At 34.0% G+C, this 23,354-nt stretch overlaps 2 long non-coding RNA genes across 4 annotated transcripts; one reads left to right on the top strand and one right to left on the bottom strand.

Annotated features, from left to right (window-relative positions):
- Positions 1–10,901: 10,901 nt before the first annotated feature.
- Positions 10,902–16,438, bottom strand: LOC107950624 (uncharacterized). Of its 3 annotated transcripts, XR_001698130.2 has the most exons (5): positions 16,203–16,438; positions 15,754–15,998; positions 15,574–15,641; positions 15,130–15,491; positions 10,902–15,020 (listed from the first exon to the last, which is right to left on the bottom strand). It is a non-coding gene; the product is annotated as an uncharacterized lncRNA (long non-coding RNA). The 3 variants fall into 3 exon arrangements; XR_005911178.1 differs by lacking the exon at positions 10,902–15,020 and having other exon boundaries at positions 15,104–15,491; positions 16,203–16,432; XR_001698129.2 differs by lacking the exon at positions 10,902–15,020 and having other exon boundaries at positions 15,104–15,491; positions 15,754–16,434.
- Positions 16,439–17,941: 1,503 nt separating this feature from the next.
- LOC107950625 (uncharacterized) lies at positions 17,942–23,142 on the top strand. Its single transcript, XR_001698132.2, has 2 exons — positions 17,942–18,619; positions 22,838–23,142. It is a non-coding gene; the product is annotated as an uncharacterized lncRNA (long non-coding RNA).
- The last annotated feature ends 212 nt before the right edge of the window (positions 23,143–23,354 follow it).

Below are 23,354 nucleotides of genomic sequence, written 5' to 3'. Positions count from 1 at the left end.
TGCCTAAAACTTTCGTTCAGATTCTTTTCCCTATTTTTTAGGGTGATTCTATTAGGGACCATATCTGTTATGTGACTATATTGCTTCATGAATGCTTGTGCTAAATCTCTCCATGAATTAATCCTGGTACGGCTCAATTGATTGTACCATTTAGATGCTGGCCCTGTGAGGCTATCTTGGAAGCAATGTATTAGCAGTTGGTCGTTGTTAACATATCCAGTCATCCACCTACAAAACATGGTGATATAAGCTTCAAGGCAACTAGTCCCATTGTACTTCTCAAATTTTGGCATTTTGAACTTGTAAGGGAGTACCAAATCCGGGACCAAGCTCAAATCTTTAGCATCAATCCCATGGTAGTCCTTAGTGCTTTCTATTGCCCTGAATTTTTCTTCAAGCCATTTACACCTTTCCTCTAGCTGTTTTGGCAATTCATCCTTTACTTTTTCTTTTTCAGCCATTTCATCGAAATCAGGGGTAGCAGGATTAATAGGATTATCTTCGGGGTTAGAGCCTGATCTGGCTTGAAAGTTCATTGGTATTAAGACACCGGCCTGAAACTACTGAGGCCCTATTGTGATAGAGGATTTGCGCGGGTATACCTCAGCTTGGGTCTGCACATGTGGAGGAGTAAAGCCTGGAGGATAGAGAGGTCCCTCATTGTCTCCTTCTTCAGCATTAACCATAGGGCCCTTTCCTTTATCATTTCCCCCAACCAACAGTTGAGTCAACTGAGTCATCATGTTTCTTTGAGACTTTAGCATTTTGTTCATCATATCTTACTGAATCTTAGCTAGCTGCTCTTGTATTTGCAGCTGAAGCTGGTCTTGCATCTCTTTTTGGAATTGTTCAAGCCTTTCCAATCTTTGGTCCATGTCTTTTTTTTTGCTCGAATACCATAACGATGTTTGGTTGGTTGGTTGGTTTCTAGATTAACTGATGAATGATTTTAATCGATTAGGATCTTTTAATATTCTTTAATACATATGATGCAATGCAATAAAATGAATGCAAAAAAAGGCGTCAATTTTGATTCAATTCCATTTAGAAAACTTTACTAAAAAATAAATTTCTTTACATAAAATGGGCTACAAATAAGACTTTACCCTAATACTCAGAACTTTAATCTTCCTAAGTAACGAGGTTAACTCTCACCCCCGATCTAATTCCAATTCATACTTTATACTCAGCGTATCGGCCTGCACTGCCAAAGTCTATAGGTGATCAGCTACCTCTCGAATCTCAACCACGGCTTCTCCCATAATCTGATCCCTGTTTCTAACTTGATTCTGAAAGTAATGAAGTTGTTCATTATGATGATCTTCATTTGCTTCCAAGTACTCGATCTAGATTTCACAATTTTGCAATGTCGTTTCTAACTCTTCTATCCTTTTTTCTATTTCTTCAATCCTGCTCAAGCTCACTCTCAACTCTATCGCAGAATTTTGATTTCGATGCTGACGAAGAGATCTTTCTAACTCAGCCACTCTGTCCATTAGTTCACCTTTTTCCTTTCGAATCTCTAACAAACTCTTCTCTAAAGCCTCATTTTGTGTCTGAACCTCTTGGAATTTCCTTTCCCATCTATTAGCCTTTTTCTTTTCTTCTCGAATCTCTTCACGCCACTGCTTTGAAGTTTTTCCCAACCATGCAGTCTTCATTGACAGTCGCAGCTTCTTATAATCTGTCTTCAAGCTATCTAAATCCTCATCGGCTTTATTTTTCCTTTTTCTTAATTTCTCAACCTCGAGTTTCTAAACATCCATGTCTAATCTCAAGTTCATCTTTTCTTCTTCCATTTGTTTTATCTTCTTTTCTAATTCTACATTTCTTCTTTCAAAATCTTGTCTTATAATTTCTAGCTCAGAAGGGACAACCCCCAGATGTTCCTCTATTGACTGATTGTTTCCTTAACTTGGCTTGGGGATATTATCATTGATCCTCCTAATCCACCATTCATTATACTCAGAAGTTGTCATTGGACCCACGGCTAATCTCTTCATCCGGCGAGTCAGGTTCTATGCATTGGACATCTCTCGAATCTTCTTTTTGTAACCATCGCCCTTGTATGAGAATTCACATTCAGTTATTCCCTGGGTTGCGGTTATAAATTACCTTGACCTATACTACCTGAGCACTAGCAATGAGGCATAAACAACAGCTCTCCAAATCCTAAGCAGAGGAACCCAATCAAAATCACTGCATCGATACAGGATCTCATTTGGAAGAAACCAATGAGCTCTCCACTCAATGTCCTCTTCCTGAAGATTCTGAAGAATTGTCATCCATTTCTCCTCCAAGATGTCATCCCTCCTCGGTGTAGCTATTATCTCTTTCAATGGTGAATAGTTTTCAGTGGTGAATAGTCATCCCAGAAATGACTATGGAACCATGTGAGTAGGAGCTGCGCACATCCGATGAATCTACCCTCACCCGCTTTCTGACATGCATTCAGTGACCTGAAGGTTTCTGCCAAAATTTCTGGGACTGGTGTAACCTTCTTATCAAGCCAATCGAATAAATCAATAACTGCTTCATCAACGTGCCCCAAAGTTTTGGGGAAGACAACTAAGCCGTATATACTCAAAGCAAAAACATTCATCCTCTTCTTTGTATCTGGGTGTGCTAGAATTAGATCCTTCAAGCTCTTCTAGGGAATGCACTTACTATCCCCCTTCTGCTTGATCCCGGCTGCAACCCACTACTCGCTCATCCCGGTTATATTCATCAGCTTCTTCAAAAAGGTCGGTACATTTACAGCTCTCGAGTAGGCTCTATCTACTTAAATCTTCGAACATCAGAGTAAAGCCATATATTCTTCTATTGTAGGCACCAAATCGACCTTCCCAAATGTGAAACAACTGTAAGTTGGATTCCAAAACTGGGTGAGAACCCAAAACAGGTGCTTGTCTATCTTCATATCAAGCAGATAAGGCAAATCCCCATAATTAGAGTAGAATAGATGTCTAACCTCATCGTTCCACTAATCCCAGATTTCCTTCAACTTTTGCAAATTGTTTTGAGTTACACTAATACGGATAAAGTCTCATAGTTCCGATACATATTCCTCAGCCAAACTATCACCTTTCTCGATCTGTGTCATTTCGGACCTAGTTCGGACAGCCGCATTATCCTCCACCTTATCAAGAAACTATTTTTCCATCATAAGCTTTCTATTTAGCAACTGAATATAAACCAACGCCTTTTATAATGAAATGTCATGTAGTTGAAATGCCATGCAATCAAAGTAAGACACAAAAAGTCAGTATCATGTATAAACATAGAATCCAATACAATCAAGAAATAACAAAACACTTATTCGGGTATCTATTAGGGTTCAGTGTGGTTCTACCTAGGGTGAGTTCCTAAGGTTCACTACATGAAGTTTGGCTTCTAGGGCAAATGTACTTGAACCAGTCAATTCCTTGATCTTCACCCATTATAAGCTCATGTAGACCGAGTTCAGTTCAAGGGAATACATTCCCTATGACTATACGGAGATGAAAATCTCACGAAGGCATAGGTACAGATGTATCTCGAAAGTGATCCACTATCCTATACGGAGGTGAAAACCTCACGAAGGAATAGTTTCTCACTCCCACTTAAAAGGGTAAAATCGTCCAACTTATGTAATGCGAAATGCAAATACACTAACGAACATAAACCAACCAACCAAGCACAATATAATGAGATTGAATGCAAAGGGGATATTATGAATTTTAAAACAAATTTTGATTTTTTGACTATAAGACAAAATTAATCAATTTGTGGCTCAACTCTCTTAAAATCAGTCCCTAGTGGAGTCGCCAAGCTATCGAAACCACTTTTTGAAAACAAAAAATAGTGTTGACTAAAAAATGAAAATTGGAGTCGCCACCGATCTTTTATTGAAGTGTGATCGGATCACCTAAAAATATAATTTTGGTCTACGAGTTTTAGAAAAACAGGTTCGGGAGTCAGTTACGTACGAGGAAGGCTTAGTACCCCCATAATGCCCAAAATTTGTACCTAATTGATTATTTAATGTCTTAAGGTCAAATATTAAAAAAAATTAAAAGTGATTCCCCTTTTAAAAAATCTTTATTGAAATTTATTATTTTGAAAACTAAAAATTTGGTCATCTTGCTTCAATGAGGAAATCGAAATCCCGTAAGTTAAGGTACGATTCTTTGAAGTTTCGATGACAACATGAATTTACCTTTATTTAAAAAACCTTGTCTCAAGATAATAAAATGTCATATCCAATGGGTTAGGACACCACATTTTGAATCCTCGAGATATGCTTTAATTTTGGAATTTTTACGTTTAAATTGAAAAAGGGATATTCGGTTACTTAAATTCAACAAGGAGAATTGAAGCCCAGTAAGTTAGGGCATAATCTTCTCGAGAATCTTGGATACCAAGTATATTGAAAATTTATGGAAAAACCATTTTAATATTTTAATCAAAATGCAACCTTTTAAACAAATAATGCGATTGAATGATAACGTACAATGCAAAAGGATAATTTGTAAATAAACATACACTAACGAATAACAAATAATCAATAGCTAAATACAAACAAGCATAGCAACAATAATCTCAATCATACATTATGCACATACTAAAATCAACATTCGAAGGCTAATGAATTAAAAGCCAATTCTAAAAAAAATCCCAAGCAAATTAATACAAATAAAATGTAACAAGTTTTAAAATAAAAAAATATTGAAATAGATAAAAAAAAAAAGTTAGAAATAAATACTATATGAAATATTAATATATAAATGAATTTTAAAGTAAATATTGCATATGAAGAAAATCAAAATAAGTAATATACAAAATAATATATATATTAATCTAAATAAATAATACATATGGAATGAGAGACTCAAAATAGATAATAATATATATAATAATAATACATGTAAAACTTAAATAATAATATAAGATAAAAAAATATTAAGCTCAACCATCAAATTAAATTTAAAGTTAACTACATTAAAAAAATGATGGAATAATAAAATTTAAAAAAAACCATTAAACTAAACTAATAAGGATTAAATTGGATTTAAAATCAAATTAGAAGGAAAATATGCAAATAAAATAAAAACTTAGGACCAAAATGCGGCGCGCGAATAACATAGGGGACTAAATGGGAAATATTCCCTGCCCCTCTAAAACGCGGCGCTGCAACCTGGGCTAAAATGAAACAAAAACCAACTGCAGGGCCAAAATTAAAAAAAGAAAATGACCAAATTGAATCTGCTATGAAAGCGGGAGGACTAAAACCATAAATTTCCCATTTGGGCCTCAAAAACACGCGGATCTCTTTCGGATCGGGTTGGATCGCATGGGTCACACCTAAAACGACTTCGTTTTGGACACCGATGCTTAGGTCCAAAACGGCATTGTATCTCAGCCCATATAAATAACAAAAAAAAGCAAAAAAAAACATTTCAAACTGATTTTAAAAAAAAACAGAGAACTCTCTGTTCTCTCATTCTCCCTTCCCCTCCGGCATAGGGTTTCGGCCCTGGCCGCAGCCGTGGCCCGTGGCGAAAGAGGGTCTTTCTTTGCCCTATTTTAGCGTGGATCTGAAGGCGGAGGTAAGTTTTTTTCTACTATTTACTATAAAAAAATGAATTGTAACCGAGCAAAAGAGAGAAAAAAACGAATCTCTACCTTGAATCTTTTTTTATTTTCTCTTTTTGTTAATACAAAGTGTTTTTTTTTCTTTTATTTCGTATCCCCCCTTTTACAATATCATGTTTGCTTTTTATAGCAGACAATGGAAAAAGAAAAATGTAAAAAAAATCTAACTTCAAATGCATTATTTGCTTGTTGCTTTTGATTTGTGATTTTCCTGATTTTCTTGCTTGTTGCCATTTTTGTTGTGTAGGTACAAGCTCGGAGGGAACCCACGCGCGCGGAGGCGCGGCACGCGTGGGGGCCAGGAGCGGTGCCTGAATCTTCTAGGGTTTCTTTTTCGTGGTCTAAGGCTAGGCATTGGGCCTCTATATTTGGGCCATTGTTTATTGGGTTTTAGATTTGGGCTAAATTTGGGTTTGTAAAAAGAAACTGGATTGTTTTTTTATTTTTTATTTTTGGTGCTTATTTATTTAATTGGGTCCGGGCAAATTGGCCTACTATAGGCATTGTATGAATTGATAAATATGGAACGTGACCACGGGTTGCTTGTTCTCGAACAAGCAATTTATCACAATCATTTATTGACAATGATCATATTAATCATTAAGAAGACACAATGGTGACAATGAGATAAAATAGAATTGTATTGAGGGAAAGGGTTTAAGTCAAAGGAATCAAGGATATCATATGAGGATAACACACACATGACAAGGTTATTGGACAAAGTAGTTGGATAAAATGATTTAGAAAAAGTATACAATAAGGAGTTTTCAATCATGGTACTTATTGTGGATTGACTCAATGATTAAGTAAATTGTGAATTATCAAAACAATGCTTCTGGACATAATTGCAATTACTAGAGCCTAATTGTATATGTCTAATTGATCCCTCTACTAGCTCAACAAAAACTTGATCGGACTGTATTTGAATTAGAAGAAAATTCTACAACTTTGGAAATAATTTAATTGAGTCGATTTATTCTATGTGGAATTAAATTAGGCATTCATGAGAACTATTCAACTAGAAAATTTGATTAAAAAATTTTCTTGAAAAATTAATTTGGAAAATCTCAGTAATTTTTGGGAAAATTAATTTTGATCAAGCAAAATCAAATTAATCAAATTAATTAAATCTAATGTGATATTTTTAAAAATTAATTTTCAAGTCAGACAATTATTCGAATGGGTAATTGAAATTGAAAATTGGAATTCAGATCGACAATTTGACTCGAGAACCAAAAACCGAGACCGATACCCAAAACTGGTCGAACCGGGCCCAGTATGTGAAACTAGGCCAATAGTCCAACAAGTGGCTAAACCAGACTAGTCGAGCCGTCATTGGCCCGGACCGAACCGACAATAGTTGAACTGGTTCGGGTGCCATGAGGGTGTCGCACCTGCGCTGGAACCATCGGACATGACGATGCCAGTGGCGGGGACGATGGCATTTCGGTGGCCTGCTAGTGGTCCTTTAGTTGTTGAGCACTGGAAGAATTACACTTCTTTTGGGACTCTATTGGATAATTCGATTTCAGATTAACTATTCCAAAAATAATATTATTTTAATAGTTTTAATATTAAATTAAATTTAATACTTATCTTAATAACATTTTATTAATTTAATATCAAAGTGATTATCTTAATATTAAAGCGATTAAGTTTAATCATAGTTAAATTCTTTAAACTCTCCGTATATAAAGAGAGTCATGGGTTATTATTTTTCACTCACTTGAATTCAATAGAAAGTAGTAGGGAGAAAATTCTCTGAAAAAATTATTTTAGAAAATTTCTAGAGATATTTTTCTTATTTACAACTTCGCCTAGAAGTTTAATGAAATTGTAAAATTACACCACTGGTAATTTTGTGGAAAATTTTTTGACTCAAAACGAGCCTACACTCGATAGATGTGAGCTTAAGGATAGCGGAGAAGACTATTCAGTCTAAGTGTTCATACTAGACGAATCGAAAAGGTACAATGTTGATTAAGTATTGATTTCTTTAGATATCACAACCATATTCTTGTTTTTGGAAAAAAAAAATAAAACTTTGGTTTTTCCCTTAAATTTATTGTTCGCTGCGTTTTTCAAACCCGATTTTCAAACAATAGTAAGTATTGGATCCTTAAATTAATTGCATTGCAATCAACATCGATTCAAAGAGTTTCGGATATCAAAGCTTCAACAATTATTTGTGGATCAATATTTCTCTTCTCCCTTTTCTTACTTTTACATTTACTTTGAATGCGCAAAATTCAACTAAGGAAAATTGCATCTAGTATGGGCATGAACTAAAAACCCTAGGAAGATTGACAAGTGGAATGGGAATGATTGATTAAGGGTTTAGGGTTTACCACAAATTAGTTGACACATGTTAAGTGAAATTAAACCTTAAGATTGACGACCTTAGGAAGTAACTTAGGTAGATGAGGTCAAAAGGATAGTCTACTTCTAACCAACATAATTTATCCCAATTTAAGTTATCAGGTCGAAATATAAGTACATTAGATCGACCAATTAATTTAGTTATAGGCCGAAATGTATTAACTAGGTTAATCGTTAGCTAATTTGTTAAAAACCTGAATCTGAAGTTAATCATGAACATGGATTTGAGTTAATCTCATGTCTACTTAATTTAGTTGACATTCAGATATTTTACTTTGGTGTTTACTCTTATGCTCCTTTATAAATAATCTTTTTATTATCTGCCTAGTCATAATATAATTAGTACGTAAGTAGTATTTAGACCTAGTAGTGTGTTAATTTTCAATTTAATTTAGGTAAGCCTCCCTTGGGTATGATCCTCAAAATATTTTCTTGTGTTCCATTGTAAAACTTACTATATTACAATTTGACCTGTATACTTGTAGATACTGCGAATAATTAGATATATTTAATTACAAATTTACAAGCCCTAATGCACATACGTCGAGACGCGGTCACCCGTACAACACCCTTATGGAAAGTTAATTCGTATTCTGATAGGAAAATTTTAAATTTCGAGACTTATTTGAATTTGGACCATAGAAAGGTCATATGATATTATGCTAGGTCATTTTGTTTAGAGTTTCAGAGTTAATCAGATAAATTACGAGACGAGGGGTAAACAATAATTTTGCCACTTAAAGACTTATTGTCATTTGTAATATTTTGATATTAGAATATTAGTGTTTAAATGATTATGAAGTGATGAGATGGTATTTAACCTTTTAAATTTTAATTTATTATTGAAATGAATTTTGGACAACACCATTGATTTGTTTAACCTTTCACCCTTTTCTAAGTATTTTAAAATACCAAATAATTGGAGAAAAGAAGAAAAAAGTCTCAATTTCTCTTACCAACGAACCACACTAAGGAAAATGAGAAGAAACTCTTGTCTTCCATCCTTTGCTCATCTCACCCAAATCCCCCTCAAACTCTTACCCCCTTTTTCATCCTTTTTCTTGCAAAATCATCTTACAAAAGCCTCATTTTAGTCAATACTACCATCATCTTCTTCACCTATAATTAGAGTTTGTTGCTTTACAGTGAGAACAGGGTTGAAATAGGAAATGATTTAAGGACGTTCATCTTATTCATACATATTTTCATATTTATATGAAATTGTTAAATAGTTAAACCATATTAATGATTATTTATTATTTCTCCTAAATGAATCTTTATTTATATTCAATAAGAAGTGGAGATGAGAGCTTCAAGCAAGAGAAATGAGAAGCTTGTTGGTTGAGTGAAAGAGGCCCTCTCTTGTTTTGAAAACTTTTGTTGGTAAGATCTCATGGAAACATTTTTTATTAAAAGAAAAGTTTTGAATTAATATTCTTTATTCATTTGTAATTAATACTTAAATATAATTTTTAAATTAATTAATGCAAAAAAATTCATTTATGTAAACATTTATTCTTTGTTTTGTTCATTGAAATATTTTTTGTCATATAATGGAAAATGTTTTACTCAAAATCATTCAAATGAGAAAATATCACATTTTCTAGAAAGTTATATCATTTTTTTTAAATCATTAGTTTTCAGTTAAACAAATAAACCCTAAGTTATGTTTCATTAACTCATAATACTAATTTAATTAGGAATTTAAATAATAAAATAGATAATAAATTTAGTTTATATATATTATAAAATACATCATTTACATGTACTATTTTTTATCATTCGTCCTTATATTTTTATTTTATATACCCTGTTACTCATATATACATTTTTCGTTAAAAAAAATTTAAATCAACCAATGGCACGCTGCCACCTTTCAATTAAAATAAAAAACTCTTAATTTTTTAAAAATATTAGAAAATTAAAAAATTAAAAACAAAATATGAAAAAAAACCAAAAAAACCTTAAAACTTAGAAAATCATTAAACAAATTAAAAAAATAATAGAAAATTATAAGCACGTGAAACTTAAAAAATGTTTAGAAAAGTAAAAATTTTCATAATATTTAAAAACAATCATTTTTTTGGAAAATCTTAAAATTTTATCAAATTTTAAATAATTTTTTATATTCTTTTCTAAAAATTTTAACATTTTCTTTTTGTATTTTAATGAATTTTTTGACATTTTAAAGGAATTTTGACTTTTTTAGTAAAAATTACCATAAAATTCTTTAAAAATTGGCTTAGTTGGATAGATGTAGTTAAACAATACCCCTAGACACGCATAAGAAGTTTTCTCCTTATACGACTCGAAAAAAAAAAAACTAATTAAAAGTTATGTCTATGAATGAAATTAGAATGTGAAAAAGATCTATAAACAATAAATCAATTAGACATTTCAGCTCATCTTTTTCTCTGTTTTTCTTTAAATTTTTTTTAAAGAAGAAAAAAGCATTTACACTCTTATAATTTAAGCCAAATAATTTTCAAATTGCTAAAAAAAAATCCTCTTGTTGAGTGGTCTCTAACTATCTATTAAAAGAATTTTATGGTATTTTTATTAAAAAAGAATAATAATTTCTTAAAAATAAAAAAATCATTAAAAAGATAAAAAAAACCCTAAATTTTCAATAATATCATAAAGTTTTAAGAATTTTTAGGAAGCCTAAAATATCAAATAAACGTTTTTTTTTTAATTTATGAAAAATTTTAAATTTTGAAAAAGTTTTGCGTACTTACAATTTTAATTTTTTTATATTTTTTAAAAATAAATTATGATTTTTAAAATTTTAAATAATTTTCAATTTTTTAAGAGTTTTTGAGTTTTTTAAAAATTTTAAATTTTCAACCTATTACACAACGAAAAGTTATTGAAATTAGTTCTACTTTCTTAGCGCGTTACTATCTGCCGCTGCTGGCAAGTTATTGTTCTTTTAGGTTAATTTTTTGGTTTTTATGGTTTCGTTGAAGGATTCTGACGGCGTTATTTTTATCAAAGGTTCGACTTTTATCACTGCCAATTGCCATTTTAGTGATTGATTTGATTAAATGGAAAAAAGATTTGGCTGCCTTGTCTTTAAATGACGAGGAAGAGGAAATTATACACATCCAGAAGGAATCTAATTCGGATCCAGTAGAGGAGTATTTGTGTTTAACTGGGTGTTTTTTAACAGCAAATATTATTCACTTTCCTGCGATGAGGAGTATAATGACAAATCTGTGGCATCAGATAAAAGGGGTTCAGATATCGGATCTAGGGGAGAAAAGATTTTTATTTAGATTTTTCCACAGAATGGATCTGGAGAGGGTACTTAAGGGATCCCCGTGGACTTTTAATAATCATCTGCTAATACTGCATCAGTTGATGGATGGAGAGGACTCATTGGAAGTTCCATTAATCTATGTGAATTTTTGGGTACAAATTCATGAAGTTCCCCTAGGGTTTTTTTTCTAAAGCGTTGGCAATGCAGGTTGGGGATTTTATTGGAAAATTTATAGAGTATGATGGTTCAAATATGGGGAAGGGGGTACGATATTATTTGAGAATAAAGGTTAAGTTGGATGTGAGAAAACCTCTGAAGAGAAAGAAGAAAATTTTATTTTCGTCAAGATTTTGCTCTTATGTCAGCTTTAGATATTAACGATTGACTTTATTTTGTTTCTTTTGTGGACGATTAGGGCATAATGATTCTTTTTGCCATTCTAAGATAGAGTTAGGATTTGAAGTCGCTGAGATGGGATGGAATTTGTCAATATGAGCTCAATCCAGAAGAGCTCTCGCAATGAATAGTGTGAGGCTACGAGATGATGGTGGAGAAATCCAATGAGGGAGTTCAATCGAAGGGCGTGAATTAGGGAGAGGCAATTGGGAAGTTACAAATAAAGGATGTTCCAAGAATTTTGTTGACCCCATTTTGGGGGGTTAATTTGGAGAGGAATTTGAATTGGGTTTTGAATGTGGAGTTAGGATCTTCTAAAATACACAAACAGACAAATATAGAGCATGATGGTGAAGATGGTGTTATTGAAGAGGGAAATGGTAAAAAGAGGCCTAGAAGAGAGGATGATAGATCTTTGATAGGGGAGGAAACAGGCTCTCTAGTTCTTAGAAACAGGAGAGGACTGGAAAAAAAATCTTTTGGTATCGACGGTTGCCAAGGGGCAAGCCTACCGGTCACAATAAAAATCATAAGTTGGAATGTCCGTGAATTGGGGAGTCAATGGATAGTTAGAAGACTTTGACATTTGTTGAAGATGTACAATTCTCAAATGGTCTTCTTTATAAAGATTAAAATTGATAGAATGTGAATGGAAGGTGTAAGAAGGAGAAGTGGCTATTTGAATAGGATTGATGTTGCATCAATTGGTTCAATAGGTAGATTGTGCCTAGCATGGAAGGAAGACATTGCAATTAGCTTCAAAAGCTATTCTAACTCTCATATCAATGTTGAAATTCAAGATAATAATAATGAAAAATTGTGAAGATTTACTGGATTTTATGGCTCACCATATGCGCATAATAGAGAGGTTTCGGGAAACTTGCTGAGGAATTTAAGTCGCACACAGAGTTTACTTTGGATGGTATGTGGCAATTTTAATGAAATTCTATATTCTTTTGATAAGATGGGAGGTGTACCAAAAGATGAAAGGAGAATGATAGCTTTTAAGGATGATTTAGTGGACTATCAGTTGCTTGATGTTAGGTATAAGGGATCGTGGTTCACTTGGGAAAGAGGTAATTCGCCAGAGACAAATATTCATGAAAGATTGGATAGAGGAGTTGCGAATATGGAATGGCTTCATTTGTTTTCGTTTGCAAAAATTCGACATTTGCCGTATTCTTTTTCAGATCATTGTCCCCTTTTTATTCAAGCAGACACAAAAATGAACAACTTTCCTAGAAGGAAAGCCCGTTTTGAGTCATGGTGGATTAAAGAGGATTCCTTTGAAGAAGAGGTTAGAAGATTATAGAGGTCCACTAGTAGCGACATTATGCAAAAATTGAATGAGTTGCAACAAGGTTTGATAAGATGGGCACACTCGGTGAAACACAAAAGAGAGAGTCGTAAGAAGGAATTGACAGCAAATTTGAAAATTCTAATGGGAAGAGAAAAAATGAATGAGAATTTAGCAGAATTAATGATGTAAATATCCATTTAAACTTTGAAATTGATAAGGAGAATATGTATTGGGAGCAAAGGGACCGAGCTAATTAGTTAAAACTGGGAGACAAAAACACGGCTTTTTTTCATAGTTATGCCTCACAAAGGAAAAAAAGGAATACTATTCGAAGTTTAACATACGAAGATGAGAGAGAGATAAGTGATGAGGGGATATAGAGAATATTGCTCGAAGTTACTTTCATAAGCTTTTCGAATTAAAAAGGCGTGGAAATTTTGATCACATCCTATCGGGAATTGATAGATATGTTTCTGAGGAGGCAAATTCTAAGCTAATTGCAAAATTCACAAAAAATGAAGTTGTGATTGCACTAAAGGATATGGGACCTACAAAGGCTTCTAAGGATGATGGATTTTCGGCTCTATTTTTCCAACAATGTTGGCATATTGTTGAAGTGGATATTATCGACTTCTATCTGGGCGTCTTGAACGAAGGTATGACTATAGATTTTATTAATGTCACGAATATTGTGTTAATTCCAAAAATATCTCATCCGATGAACCTTGATAATTTTAGACCAATCAGTCTATGTAATGTTTTATATAAATTGATAGCGAAGATGACTGTAAATCAGTTCAAACACGTACTAAAAGACTACATTGATAGCACTCAAAGCGCCTTTGTTCCAAGCAAACTTATTTCAGATAATGTTCTTCTTGCTTATGAGATCTTGCATACATTTCGACAAAAGAAAGTAGGAAATAAAGGGTTTATGGCACTAAAGCTGGACATGAGCAAGGCTTATGATAGAGTTGAATGGTCTTTTATTGAAGTAATGATGCTACAAATGGGGTTCCATATTTCGTGGGTTGAGATTATTATGAAAATGTATTTCAACCCTCTTATTTTGTTATTGTGAACGAGAAAACAGGGGCAAAATTTAAACCGACAACAAGTATTCGACAAGGTGATCCTCTTAGTCCTTTTCTATTTTTGAAATGCAATGAGAGTCTCTCATTGCTTATGAGGCTCGCTTTGAGGGAAGGTTTGATTAAGGGTGCTATAGTTAGTAGAAATAGTCCTCCGATTTCACACTTATTATTTGCTGATGATTGCATATTGTTCGGTGAAGCAAGTGAGAGAGGTGCGACAATTTTGAAGTTAATTTTGAGAGAATACAAGAATTGCTCAGGGCAATGTGTGAATTACGAAAAATCCATTATTTTTAATAGTTATAAAACTTCTACAGTGATATGAGAAGCTATTTTTTTTATATTCTTGGGGCTGGACATTCGAATAATATGGAACGTTATCTTGGATTGCCAAATGTAGTGGGAAAAAATAAGAAAGCTTCTTTTTAGATTTTAAAAGATCGCATGAGGCAAAGGATTGAGAATTGGAATGTCTGACTTCTCTCGCAAGGGGGAAAAGAGGTCTTTATAAAGGCGGTTCTTCAAGCTATTCTGACTTATTCTATGGCATGTTTCTTGTTGCCAAAATCTTTATGCGGCGATTTAGAAAATATAATAGCTTGTTTCGTGTGGCAAAAAGGTCATAGTAGAAGAGAGATTCATTGGTGTGGGTGGGATCGACTTTGTTAATTAAAGGAAAATGGGGGATTAGGATTTCGTAGCCTGACCAAGTTTAATGTTGCACGATTAGCAAAGCAAGGGTGGCGCATTATTAATCGTCCAAATTCATTATTATCGCGAGTCCTAAAAGCCAAGTATTTTCTGAATACTGATTTTTTAAACGCTGAGTTAGGAAATCTACCTTCGTTTACCTGGAATGTGTGGGCTGCTAAGGGCTTGTTGAAGAGCGGATTGTATTGAAGGGTTGAAACTGGGGAGAAAATTTCAATTTTGATTGATGCTTGGCTTTCGGGGACTGCAAACAATAAAGTATCAACAACTACTTGTAAAAGCTAGGTCAGGTTGGTTTCTGATTTAATTAATGCACAAATACGAGAATGGAAAATTGAGCTTATTAATTCTACCTTCTCAAGGGACGATGCAGATAGAATTTTGAAAATCCCCTTGGCCATGGAAGCACACGAGGATATGATGGTGTTGGGGGGGGGGAGAATCTTAAGGGGAATTTTCGGTGCGAAGTGCCTACAAACTATTACATAAGGGTAATACTAATCCTACTTATTTACAAACCGAAATGAAAAGCTTCTACAAAAAAACCTATGGAACAGCAATATTTTAGCAAAAATTAAGATTTTCATTTGGAAAGTTTCCTGGAATTTCATCCTTAATCTAGCTAATTTATCCATTAAAAGACCGGTGACGGAGACTGCATGCCCAAGATGTGGAGGGGTTGCTGAGAATGTTGACCACCTGGTACGTGTCTCTCCTGTTACAAGAGATGTCTGGATAAGTTTAAATCTCGAATGGATATTAACATGAATCAACATGAACTGTTGGGAATGGCTTACCTGGGTATTCAAAAACTATACTGGGTCGCAGTGTCGCTTATTCTGCTACTCCTTGTGGACGATTTGGACTGATAGAAATAAGGGGTTATTTGAGGGGAAGAGAAGTAGGGGCCGTGATATTGATACATGGGTTTCAAGATATGCCAAGGAAATTGACGAGTGTGAGAATAGTAAACTGACCAAAGAAACCGTAGCTATTGAATGGTGTCCCCCGAATGGGTCCGACATTAAAGTAAATTTTGATGCGGCCTTTGATGAGGCACAGGCCTTATCGGCCTCAAAGGTGGTAGCGAGAAATTCTTCTGGAGAGATTCTTGCCTCTAAAACAATGGTACACAGGGGAGTTGCTTCTTCGTTCGCAGCAGAGGCACATACATGTCTCCAAGCAATTTTGTTGGGGAAACGAAAAGGATTTTCATTAGTTGCTATTGAAGGGGATTCAGTTTCAATAATAAAGAAAAGTTAGTCAGATAGCGTGGACAGATCAAAGATAGGGGCGTTAATAAAAAAACATACAATGTCAAAAATGATTCTTCCATCAGATTTCATTCAAACATATACCTAGATCAACAAATATAATGGCTCACGAATTAGCCAGAGAAGCCATAAGAAATGGGACACGGACTTACCTTCTCGGGGGACTGCCTGAGCGAGACGCGGTGGATGATGGGTCGTATAGAAGGAGAGAACCAGATTGAAGGTCAATTGTGGAAGATGTTTGGGTTTTAGGGAGAGAAAAAGGAAGTAAATGATGGTCTGTTGCTTTTTGGAAACTACTTCCTGGGGACTGGAATCGTCGGTATTTACAATGAATGATCTTGGGTGGGTGCCAGATTTGAATCAGATTGGGGTGTTTATTGTTTTATATTTTTTTGTTTTTTTGTTTTGTTTTTTAGGTAGGCCTTGTTCATAGCTCATTTGTTTTGCCTTTATTTGGGCTCTTGGTTTATGACCTGCCCATTTGGGTGTTTTCCTTTTCTTTTTTTAATACCAGTCTAATTTTATCAAAAAAATTTAATTTTTCTAATTTTTTTAACATTTAAGATTTTTTTAAATTTTATTGACACATGGCAACGTGTCATTAATTGATTTAACTTTTTTAATGGAAAACGTATAAATAAATAACGGGGTATAAAAGCCAACATTGGTTTTCAGAATAAGGGATTTAAATTTTTGCTTCACAAAAAAATGGACTCTTCAAGTTCTTGTCCTACTGTTTCAACATCTGAAGATGTGGAAGACAAAGCCACAAAAAAGGCTCAATTTAGAAGTAGTTTTCCTACTTGTACGGATCAGATGATAGGGGTGGAGTTTCAAGATCAACATATCGAGATGGTGAATCCTTCAACGTTGCATGCTTCGTTCAAGGAGATGTTGGTAGGATCAATGAAAAAGGGACTGTTGGATGCCCAAGAGAATGATGATGGTGATGTATAGTTGCGCAAGGGAGATTTACGATTGGAATAGAAGATGGTTTACCGTCGATTAGGTTCTCTGACCGAGTCCATCAAATCTTTCACAAAAACATCTCTAGATCGGTTGTGGTAAAACTATTGGGCAGAAAGATCGGATATCAAGCTTTGTTGCATAAAGTTTATAGCTTGTGGAAACCTTCTAGACCTATAAGGATTATGGATTTAGAGAATGATTATTTCTTGATAAAGTTGCAATCGGAAGAAAATTATGTCAGGGCTCTTATTGGAGGTCCATTGGTAGTTTATGGACAGTATCTTACAATTCAACCATGGTTGAAATTATTTTCTCCGGGACAACCTTTCCCTTCTAGTATCGTAGTTTGGATATATTTTTCGGGTATTTCTAGTTTTATGTATAGGAAAAGCGTAATTAAGAGTATTGGAGAGATTATTGGTCGAGTTATCAAACTGGATGATAATACTGAAAGTGTACATATGGGGTGTTTTGCTCACATGGCGGTTGTTCTGGACCTTAACAAGCCTTTAATCTAAAAAATTAAAGTGGACAGGGGGTTTCAGAGGGTAGAATATGAATCACTTCCAAATGCATGCTTTTATTACGGTCATTACGGTTAGACGAAGGAGTCCTATAATATTTTCCACGGGGGGTTTATTATGGAAGAGATATAAGAGCATCTACTTCTTATGTGCAACCGCAAGTATAAAGAGAGAACCATGGAGTTGTTGAGAAATATGGTCATTGGATGCTAGTTGACCAATGTCCAATGAGAGCTGATCGAAAAATCGGGAATGGTAATGGTGGTAAGGAAACAATTAATTTTAAGGGATCTCATTTTAATGAATTAATCAATTTGAGGGATAATGGTTTGAATGATAGTCAAGCAGTAGAACCCGTTAATTCTGCTAGTTTAAAGGGTAAGGGACTGACAATTTATGACAACCCTTTAGGAGGAGAGGAATCTAACGTTGACTGTGTCATCTTGCAAGGAAATAGGTCGAATCTGTTAGGCTTGAATAAAAATCCTAGAAAGAGTACATATCACTCTAGTAGCGTGTCCAAAAATGTTAATGGGCCTACGATGAGTCATGGATGAGTGACGGAATTAGGTTAGAATCTCCAGGCCTGGTTGTTTCTCCTAACAATGAGTCTTGTCCTCAATTGGGGGTGCTAGGCTTGTCGACAACTGTTAACCTTTCACAGTTGGTGGTAAAGCAGGGGTTTGAGGGTACTAAACTTTTTTATGGAAAAACCAATGAATTCTACACTTTAACATTTTGAAACATTAAGTGGTAGCTTTTGTTGAGAATAAACACCTGAATCTTTCCACTAATACAATGTTAGTTTTCGGTTCGTCGATAGAAGTAAATGTTCTCGCTTCTGTGCGCAGCAATCCATCAGAGGGGAGTTCCAAACATGTCAAAAAACCTCTTTAACATTCTTTGGGGAAAAAAAAGGTAAGCTCAAAGTACAGGGCTAGCCCATGTTCCTTTACTGGAAGCTATGAATAAAATAGTTGAGACACTTGGGGTAGATGATTCTTTGTCTACGAATGGCATGGCTGATAGTGTTTCAACGGGAACCGATAGTATGGATATAGCATCTGTTTGAGGTCAGTTTGGTTCAGTTTAAAATCTTCTCTTTTTTATGATTTTACCAAGTTTCTTTGTTTAGAACTGTCAAGGCTATGCAAACCCAAAATTTTTAAGGGTTGTCAAAGACTATTTCAACAAATATGATGTTGACATAGCTTCTTTTCTTAAGACAAGGTTAAGTGCTGTTAAAGTGGATAGGATTATTTCTAATCTTAATTTTGATTTCTCTTATAGAGTTGAATCTCGAGGTTACTTGGGTGGTATTTGGATAGTTTGGAAAATTTGTCTTGAAGTTCAAATTCTTCAATATGACTCTCAATTTGTTCACTGTAGAGTTAGGAAGAATGTGGGGGTTCAGGCCTTGCTTGTTACCTTTGTTTATGGGAGCCCAGATAAATAGAAGCGTTCAGTTTTGTGGAATCTCTTAAATAGTATTGGTTAATCTGTCAATGGCCCTTGGATGTTGATAGGAGATTTTAACGCTTTTCTATCACCGGATGAGAAAAGAGGTGGTCGTCCAGCTATTTTTGGTTGTAAATTATTTCAGGATTTTATTCAGTTGAATGCATTAAGGGATCTTGGATTCAAGGGACCTCAATTCACATGGCGTAGAGGGTCTATCTTTGAAAGACTTGGTAGGGCGATCGATAATTTTGAATGGTTCTGGCTTTTTTTAGCTATTGTGGTGTACTATCTTACTCGGTTGAAGTCAAACCATAGGCCACTTTTGACTTCTAAAGAGTCAACCATTATGCCTAGATCAATTGGGCCCTTCAGGTTTTTGTCTTCATGGGTTTCCCACCCTTCCTTTAATCTACTTATCCAAGAAAGGTGGAAATAAGGACCAGACTTATCAGCTTCTTTAAACTCCCTTACTTCAGACCTTAGGAGATGGAACAAAGATGTTTACGGTTATATTAGGAAACAAAAACGAGATATTGCTCATTGTATTGGGAATATCCAAGCAGCGTTAGATAGGAGGTGTCTGAAATTCCTTTTGGATGTGGATTTGGATTTGAGTATTGAGTATGAAAAGACCCTTGATGAAGAAGAATCACTATGGAGGCAAAAATCAAGAGTGGATTAGTTTCAACATGGTGATCGTAACACGAAATTCTTCCATAATAAAGCATTAAGGAGGAGAAATTCCAATAGAATTTCAACTTTAAAAGTTAATGAGGATTGGCGTTTTGTTGACAGTATCCTTTAAAGTGAAGTTGTTTCTTTTTTAGTTCCCTCTATTCTTTTAATGATGATAGGTATGCTACTTTTCCCTTACATAAGCCCTTTCCTGTGATTGATTCGATTAACTTGGATTTTTTGGGTAATGATGTTTCTAATGATGAAATTAGATGTGCTCTGTTCAGTATGGGTCCATTGAAGGCTCTTGACCGGATGGTTTCCATGCTTTTTTCTATCAAAATCAGTGGGAGACTATAGGTCAAGATATTTGCTCTTAGGTTAGGGGAATCTTTGGTGGTAAATCAATTGATCAAGCTATCAAATGTACTCTCTTGGTGCTTATTCCGAAAGTGCAAAGCCCAAAAACTCTATCACAATTTTGCCCCATCAACTTATGTAATGTTTTAAATAAGCTATTTTCGAAGATCATTGCCAATAGATTTGGAGACTATTTTTCCTATGCTCAATGTGCAAACCCAAGTAAGCTTTGTAGCAGGGAGGCATATTACGGATAACATAGTAATTGCTCAAAAAATAATACATTCGATGAGGATAAAAAAAAGGAAAAAAATGGGAGGATAGCCATAAAGGTTGATCTAAATAACGCATATGACAAACTCAGCTGGTATTTCATTGAGGATACGTTGTTTGATTCAAGTATTCCTTCTTCGCTTTCTCAGATTATTATGGATTGTGTTTCTTCTGTTTCGATGCAAATAATTTGGAACCGGGGGTTTTTCTAAGAAGTTTGTTTCGAAGAGAGGTATTCGATAAGGTTGCCCCCTTTCCCCTTATTTGTTTGTCTTCTGTATGGAAAGATTTTGCCAAATGATTCATAGGAAGGTTAAGGAGAATGCTTGGATGCCAATTTTAGTTGTCAAGAATGGGCCAGCTATTTCACACATTTTCTTTGCTGATGATTTATTCCTTTTCGCAAAAGCAAATGTGTCTCAAGCTCGTATAATTAAGAAGGTTATGGATATTTTTGGTAGTGCATCAGGTCACAATGTTAATTCTAAAAAGGCAGAGGTATTTTTCTCCAAAAACACTAATCTTTCTATAGTTGATGATATTTTTAGGGTTCTTGGCTATGCTAAAACGGATGATTTAGGAACCTACTTGGGAATGCCACTATTTCATTGTAGGGTGACATAGAGTACTTTCAATTTTGTGGTGGATAAATTTCGGCGAAATCTTGATAATCAAGATGCTAAAATGTTATCTTTGGTAGGAAGGGTGACGTTTGTAACAACCCATTTTTAGTGGTGTCAGAAATAATGGTTTCGAAACCATGACTCTGACAACTAAGTTAATATTTTAATATTTATTTAATGTCTATAAGGTTGATTTAAAGTAGTATTAAATTTTCATTAAGAAATTTTGAAGTTTAATTGGTTAATTAGGTAAAAAAGACTAAATTGAAAAATGTATAAAAGTTGAGTTATATTAGTTAAAATGATTAAATGGCTATGAAAGGGATAGTTAATGAACTTAGATGGTAATTATGCCATAATTAAGTTAGTGGATAGTTATGGAAAAGGTTTAATTGAAGTTTTTAATTAATAACAAGGGTAAGATGGTAAATTAGTAAATAAACATAAAATTAATTAAGTTAAAATCATAATCTTCTTTATTTGATTGTTTCAAAACCGATTAGCCATTAGAAAGGGGGAGAAGCTTTCGGTCATGGTGTTTCACCTTGCATGGTATGTAATTAAGCCTCGTTTTTATTGATTTTTATGTTTTTGAGCTCGTTTTAGCTTAAACTACTTAACTCAGGTGGTTAATTTGCAAAATTGTTAAAGGTTGAGGGACTTTCCATAGTTGAGTTTGAATGTGTTTTGATGTTAGTTGATAGATTATTAATCTTGGTTGTCAAACAAACTTGTTTTGTTAAATAGTTTTTGATAATTTGAGATTAGGGATTAAATTATTGAAAGTGTAAAAATCCATTGGTTTTAATGTGAAATGTTGGTAATTATGGGTTGTTCAAGATCCCTAGTAGAATCAGTTAACATGGGTTTAGGTTAAAATGGTTAAATTTTAAGTTACGAGCTTAAAGACTAATTTGTGAAAAGTTAAAATGAGAGGGGTAACTTTGTAATTTTATAATAATATGAATTATAAATTGTGTTGAATACTTGAGGTTAATTGAAGTACTTAATTGAATGAAACTATTTATTTAGATCAAGATAAATAACAACCGGACTTAAATAGAGGAAAAACTAAAGCTTTAGACTAGAGTTCAACTCTGTTATTGCAACCATAGTTGTCGAGGTAAGTTTGTATAAATTATAATATTATTAATGATGGTTTGATTGTTTATCGGTCATGTTGTGTTAGTTATAAACTGACTTGAAAATGGATATATATCGATGCTTTGAGTAATTGATGGATAAATAATCTCATTTGAACCTTAAGAATTTTTAGGATATGAATGAGATGTTATTAGGGATTTCGTGTTTCAGGTGTTGGTCTTGAATGCCTTACCAATGGCTAAGGTCTTGCATTTATTGCGGATTCTCCATAGCTCATGTGAGCAGCATCGTGTAGCTACCATGCCAACGCACAACTCGTGTGAACAGGCCCATTTCATAGCTCGTGTGAGCACTATTGAAAAAGAAAGGTTATAGTTATATGGGAAGGCACACTATGTGTGAGCATTCTTAAGTATCTGATGTAATTCTAGATGGTTCAACGGGTAAGTAAAGGTAATTGGCAAGGCATGTGTTTAAATGGATAATTGCTCATAAATTTATGAAAGGTAAATTTGGATGAATGCAAGTGAATTGAATGGAACTATATGATTAAGTGATGAATGTTATGTTCATGAAGATTCATTTGTGAAATGGTTGATTTTCTATATGCATTATACATGAGCCTACTAATTTGTGAGTTTGGTGATGCTTATAGGATTGTATTAAGCTTATGAGTATAGTAAAGATGTTATGCACATTTTATAAATTGAGCTTAAGAATGGTAAGTTATGTTTGAGTTTATACGAGCTTACTAAGCACTAGTTGCTTACGTAGTTATTTTCTTTTGTTTCGTAGATTATCAGAAGCTTGATCGGTTGAAAGTTTGTCGAAGATCTATCACACTATCTAGCAACCACTTCGGTAGTTGTTGAGTTATTTTGGCCAAGGTTATAAATGGCATGTATAGGACCTTTTTATAATGAATGTTTTTGAATATGTTAGTGAACAATTTGGTATGAATATGTTTTTGGAATATGTATTTTGTATGTTAGACTTATAATGCTTAGGCAAGTTTAAGTCTTTTGGTCACTTTTAAGTACTTGTAATATATGGTCATTTTGGTATATTTGTGGTGAAATGTGAATGGTTAAATTGGTGTCTTTATGTAGTTATATTGAATAGGTTTTGTGTTTGAAATATGGCATTATAGCCTTGTTTTGATTGAAGTTGTTGGTATAAATGTGGTGCCTTTGAATGGCATATTGGTTAGGTGAAATAGGTTGATTGAATTGGTATGTTTATATGTGTTTGAAAGGTGTTTAGGTCTTTTGAATGTATGCACAAATGGAATGGTTGATTGGGTATGTTTTGG

Source organism: Gossypium hirsutum, chromosome D03 (genome assembly GCF_007990345.1).
Source record: "Gossypium hirsutum isolate 1008001.06 chromosome D03, Gossypium_hirsutum_v2.1, whole genome shotgun sequence".
Taxonomy (NCBI): Eukaryota; Viridiplantae; Streptophyta; class Magnoliopsida; order Malvales; family Malvaceae; genus Gossypium; species Gossypium hirsutum.
This window is presented reverse-complemented; position numbering and strand designations above follow the sequence as displayed.